We start from the raw sequence: 6,781 nt of genomic DNA on the forward strand, positions 1-6,781 counted from the left end.
GATAGAAACTTTGGGGCACTCTTCGAAGTACTTTGTGTTGGTTTGAATAGATGAATCTGAGATTGTGTGATGCATATCATATAATCATACCCACGGATACCTGAGGTGACATTGGAGTATCTAGGAGACATTAGGGTTTTGGTTGATTTGTGTCTTAAGGTGTTATTCTAGTATGAACTCTATGATAGATCGAACGGAAAGAATAGCTTCGTGTTATTTTACTACGGACTCTTGAATAGATCGATCAGAAAGGATAACTTTGAGGTGGTTTCGTACCCTACAATAATCTCTTCCTTTGTTCTACGCTATTAGTGACTTTGGAGTGACTCTTTGTTGCATGTTGAGGGATAGTTATATAATCTAGTTATGCTATTATTGTTGAGAGAACTTGCACTAGTGGAAGTATGAACCCTAGGCCTTGTTTCCTAGCATTGCAATACCATTTACGCTCACTTTTATCATTAGTTACCTTGTTTTTTTTATATTTTCAGATTACAAAAACCTATATCTACCATCCATATTGCACTTGTATCACCATCTCTTCGCCGAACTAGTGCACCTATACAATTGACCATTGTATTGGGTGTGTTGGGGACACAAGAGACTCTTTGTTATTTGGTTGCAGGGTTGTTTGAGAGAGACCATCTTCATCCTACGCCTCCTACAGATTGATAAACCTTAGGTCATCCACTTGAGGGAAATTTGCTACTGTCCTACAAACCTCTGCACTTGGAGGCCCAACAACGTCTACAAGGAGAAGGTTGTGTAGTAGACATCAAGCTCTTTTCTGGCGCCGTTGCCGGGGAGGTGAGTGCTTGAAGGTATATCTTTAGATCTTGCAATCGAATCTTTTAGTTTCTTGTTTTACCACTAGTCTAGTCTATAAAAGAAAACTACAAAAAAATGGAATTGAGTTTGCCTCATACGCTTCATCTTTTTATTATCTTTCGTGAGAATGATGGAAAGGAAAATTGTACTCAAGTGCTAGAAGAAGAAGTCTATAAAATGTTTGGCACTAAATCTTTGAATTGAGCATGATTGCAATGTTGTTAGTATGAACTCTTTGAATATCCATAGTACTAATGATGATTGCACTAATCATTACGAAAATGTCTCTTATAAGCATGTCAACTTTTGTGGAGTGCATAGAGTTTGCAAGTACACATCTAATAGGGAAGATAGATTTTGCAAGAGGCATAAGTATTTAGAAACCAAATGTTGCAAGAAAGGCTAGATGTTTGTGCTGAAAATTTAAAATTTCTTTGCCATACTTGTGAGCTTTGCAATGAACGTGGTCATTTAAATCTTCGATGCAAATTGTTTCAGGATTGAATCGTGTCTAAAAATTGTGATGACTTGATTTCCCTTGCACATCATAATGAACTTAGTTTTCTTTTGGGTGATGAACAAATGAAATGTGTAACTAAGCATATTCCAGAATATATACTTGAGAAATTCCTTGATATTGATCCAAAGGAAATTTATATGTATTGTGCGGTGAATTGCATTGAAAATCCTTATATTTCCAATTACATGAATAAAAGAAAGCAAATAGAAGATGAAGAGAATACTAATGAAAGGGAAGAGACTTCCCAATATCCTCCTATTATTTCTTATGATGAATCAGGTAACGAGGAGGAACCTTCTATTCAACCCCACACATGATGTGAAGAAGAAAAAGAAAAGACGGAGAAGCAAAGGTAAAAAGGTATCCCTCCCAAATGATGTTGCTCCTACTACTCATTGTGATGATGATAATTGCTATACTATTGGTGCTATCCATACCATTAATGATGAGAGTGATTATGCTTATGATATGAAAAGGCCCAAGCTTGGGGATGCTATGTTTAATGAGAATGACGTGTTTGAGAATATATTTGATGCAATTAATGTTTGTCCTAAGCTTGGGGATGCTACGTTTAATGAAGATGATATTTTTAGCCTCCCAAGTTTTGATGAGCAAATTTATTATGATGATAGCATTCCTCCTATTTATGATGGTTATATTTATGAAAGTGGGTTTTGAAGATTGTCAACTTTAGGAAGTAATGATCCCACTATTTTGGAGGGTGTTGAATCTTATAATATTTATGAAAGTGGATTTGGAGAGGTCATAACTTTATTTAGTGATGAATCCACTATTTTGGAAGAGGTTTCAATTGATTATGATGAGAACAAAGTTGCTACATATGATGATTATTGTGATGAAACTTATGCTATAAAAAGTAGTGATGATTATATTTATAAAACTAGTCATGATCATGATTACCCTTTTTCTGAACATTACTCTTTTAATGTGGAAACAATTTATATTATTCGAGTCTCTTATGATACTCCCACTATTCCGAATGAGAAGAATTTTGCTTATGTGGAGAGTAATAAAATTTCTATGCTTGTAGATCATGAAAAGAATGCTTTATGTGATGGTTATATTGTTGAATTCATTCATGATGCTACTAAAATTATTATGAGGGAGGAACATATGCTTGTAGGAATTTCAATAATATCAACTTTCCTCTCTATGTGCTTAAAATCTTTAAGTTATGCTTATTTTGCCTTCCTATGCTAGTTGATTATTGTTTCCATAAGTTGTTTGCTCACAAAATCCCTATGCATAGTAAGTGGGTTAGGCTTAAATGTGCTAGTCATATGCTTCATGAGGCTCCCGTTATGTTTCAATTCTTATCTTTTATGTGAGCATCATTGTCATCATCATGCCTAGCTAGAAAGGCATTAAAGAAAAGTGCTTGTTGGGAGACAACCCAATATTTACCCTTATTGTTTTTGTGTGTTCACATGATTATGCTACTATATTAATCATGTTTTACAGCTTTTGTTTCAATAAAGTGCCAAGTAAGACCTTTAGGATAGCTTACGGTGATAGTTGTGTTATTCCTGCTGGAAATCAGAAACTTTTGCACCCAGTAAATTAGTTTTTATAATTCACAGAAATATGCTTTTGATCTGATTATTTTTGCTCTGGATTAGTACACAAATTTCTCAGGTTTTCCTAATTTGGTAGTATTTTTGGAGTTCCATATACATATTACTACAGACTGTTCTCTTTTTGACAGATTGTGTTTTCTATCTGTTGTTTGCTTATTTTGATGAATCTATGAGTAGTATCGGAGGGTATGAACCATAGAAAAGTTGGAATACAGTAGATATATTACACCAATAAGAATTTAAAATGATTTCACAACAGTACCTAAGTGGTGGTTTTATTTTCTTATACTAACGGAGCTTACGAATTTTCTGTTGAGTTTTGTGTTGTGAAGTTTTCAAGTTTTGGGTAAAGACTCGATGGACTATGGAATAACGAGTGGCAAGAGCCTAAGCTTGGGGATGCCCAAGGCACCCCAATATAATATTCGAGGACAACCAAGAGCCTAAGCTTGGGGATGCCCCGGATGGCATCCCCTCTTTCGTCTTCGTCTATCGGTAACTTTACTTGGAGCTATATTTTTATTCACCACATAATATGTGTTTTGCTTGGAGCGTCTTGTATGATATGAGTCTTTGCTTTTTAGTTTACCACAATCATCCTTGCTGTACACACCTTTTGGGAGATACACACATGATTCGGAATTTATTAGAATACTCTATGTGCTTCGCTTATATCTTTTGAGCTAGACAATCCTGCTCTAGTACTTCACTAAATCTTTTTAGAGCACTGTGGTGGTTTTATTTTGTAGAAATTATTGATCTCTCATGATTCACTTATATTATTTTGAGAGTCTTTTAGAACAGCATGGTATTTGCTATGGTTATAAAATTGGTCCTAATATGATGGGCATCCAAGTTGGGTATAATAAAAACTATCATAGAAAGTACATTAAACACTATGATCAATCTGATGCTTGATAGTTGTTTTGATATACAAAGTGGTAATGTTAGAGTCGTGCTAGTTGGGTAATTATGAAATTGAGAAATACTTGTGTTAAAGTTGGCAAGTCCCGTAGCATGCACGTATGGTAAAAGTTGTGTGACAATTTTGTTGCATGGGGTGCTCTTTTAATTGTCTTCCTTATGTGTGGAGGTCGGGATCGCGCGATGGTTAAATCCTACCAACCCTTCCCCTAGGAGCATGCATAGTAGTACTTTGCTTTGAGGGCAAGTAAACTTTTGCAATAAGTATATGAGTTCTTTATGACTAATGTGAGTCCATGGATTATACGCACTCTCGCCCTTCCACCATTGCTAGCCTCTATTATGCTGCGCAACTTTTGCCGGTATCATGCACCCACCATTTACCTTCCTCAAAACATCCACCATACCTACCTATTATGGCATTTCCATAGCCATTCCGAGATATATTGCCATGCAACTTTCCACCGTTCCGTTTATTATGACACGCTCCATCATTGTCATATTGCTTTTTGCATGATCATGTAGTTAACATCGTATTTGTTGCAAGGCCACCTTCATAACTCTTTCATACATGTCACTCTTGATTCATTGCATATCCCGGTACACCGCCAGAGGCATTCACGTACAGTCATATTTTGTACTAAGAATTGAGTTGTAATTCTTGAGTTGTAAATCAATAAAAGTGTGATGATCTTCATTATTAGAGCATTGTCCCAAGTGAGGAAAGGATGTTGGAGACTATGATTCCCCCACAAGTCAGGATGAGACTTCGGACTTTACAAAAAAAATAGGCCAAAGAAGCCCAATAAAAATAAAAAAAGAGGCCAAAGAAGCCCACCAAAAAATGAGAGAAAAAGAGAGAAGGGACAATGTTACTATCCTTTTTCCACACTTGTGCTTCAAAGTAGAACCATGATCTTCATGATAGAGAGTCTCCTATGTTGCCACTTTCATATACTAGTGGGAATTTTTCATTATAGAACTTGGCTTGTATATTCCAATGATGGGCTTCCTCAAAATGCCTAGGTCTTCGTGAGCAAGCAAGTTGGATGCACACCCACTTAGTTTCTTTTGTTGAGCTTTCATATATTTATAGCTCTAAGTGCATCCGTTGCATGGCAATCGCTACTCACTCGCATTGATATCTATTAATGGGCATCTCCATAGCCTATTGATACGCCTAGTTGATGTGAGACTATCTTCTCCCTTTTTGTCTTCACAACCAGCACCCTATTCCACATATAGTGCTATGTCCATGGCTTGCGCTCATGTATTGCGTGAGAGTTGAAAAAGCTGAAGCGCGTTAAAAAGTATTGAACCAATTTCTTGGCTGAAACCGGGGTTGTGCACGATGGGAGTATTTTGTGTGATGAAAATGAAGCATGGCCTAACTATATGATTTTGTAGGGATGAGCTTTCTTTGGCTATGCTATTTTGATAAGACATGATTACTTGTTAGTATGCTTGAAGGATTACTATTTTTATGTTTTACGAACTTTTATTTTGAATCATTTGGATCTGAACATTCATGCCACAATAAAGAAAATTACGTTCATAAATATGCTAGGTAGCATTCCACATCAAAAACTCTGTTTTTATCATTTACCTACTCAAGGACGAGCAGGAATTAAGCTTGGGGATGCTTGATACGTCTCCAACGTATCTATAGTTATTGATTGTCCTATGCTATTATTTTACCTATTTTGGATGTTTATGGGCTTTACTCTACACTTTTATATAATTTTTGGGGCTAACCTACTAACCGAAGGCCCAGCCCGAATTGTTGTTTTCTTGCCTATTTTAGTGTTTCGAAGAAAAGGAATATCAAACGGAATGATACCTTCGGGGGAGTTATTTTTGGAACGGAAGCAATCCAGGAGACTTGGAGTGGACGTTAGGGAAGCTTCGAGGTGGCCACGAGGGTGAGGGGGGCGCCCCCCACCCTCGTGGACCCCTCGTGGCTCCCCTGACCAACTTCTTTCACCTATATATGTCCATATACCCTAAAAACATCAAGGACCACAATAGATCGGGAGTTCCGCCGCTGCAAGCTTCTGTAGCCATGAAAAACCTCTCGAGAGCCCGTTACGGCACCCTGCCGGAGGGGGAATCCATCACCAGTGGCCATCTTCATCATCTCGGTGCTCTCCATGACGACGAGGGAGTAGTTCACCCTCGGGGCTAAGTGTATGTACCAGTAGCTATGTGTTTGATCTCTCTCTCTCTTGTGTTCTTGATTTGGAACGATCTTGATGTACCGCGAGCTTTGCTATTATAGTTGGATCTTATGATGTTTCTCCCCCTCTACTCTCTTGTAATGGATTGAGTTTTCCCTTTGATCTTATTGGATTGAGTCTTTAAGGATTTGAGAACACTTGATGGTGACAACGGGATATTCACGTGATCTACTTGATGTATGTTTTGGTGATCAACTTGCGGGTTCAATGAACTTATGCATAGGGGTTGGCACACATTTTCGTATTGACTCTCCGGTAGAAACTTTGGGGCACTCTTTGAAGTACTTTGTGTTGGTTTGAATAGATGAATCTGAGATTGTGTGATGCATATCGTATAATCATACCAACGGATACTTGAGGTGACATTGGAGTATCTAGGTGACATTAGGGTTTTGGTTGATTTGTGTCTTAAGGTGTTATTCTTGTATGAACTCTGTGATAGATCGAATGGAAAGAACAGCTTCGTGTTATTTTACTACGGACTCTTGAATAGATCGATCAGAAAGGATAACTTTGAGGTGGTTTCGTACCCTACAATAATCTCTTCGTTTGTTCCCTGGTATTAGTGACTTTGGAGTGACTCTTTGTTGCATGTTGATGGATAGTTATATGATCCAGCTATGTTATTATTGTTGAGAGAACTTGCACTAGTGAAAGTATTAACCCTAGGCCTT

The sequence above is a fragment of the Triticum aestivum genome, chromosome 4B (genome assembly GCF_018294505.1).
Source record: "Triticum aestivum cultivar Chinese Spring chromosome 4B, IWGSC CS RefSeq v2.1, whole genome shotgun sequence".
Taxonomy (NCBI): domain Eukaryota; kingdom Viridiplantae; phylum Streptophyta; class Magnoliopsida; order Poales; family Poaceae; genus Triticum; species Triticum aestivum.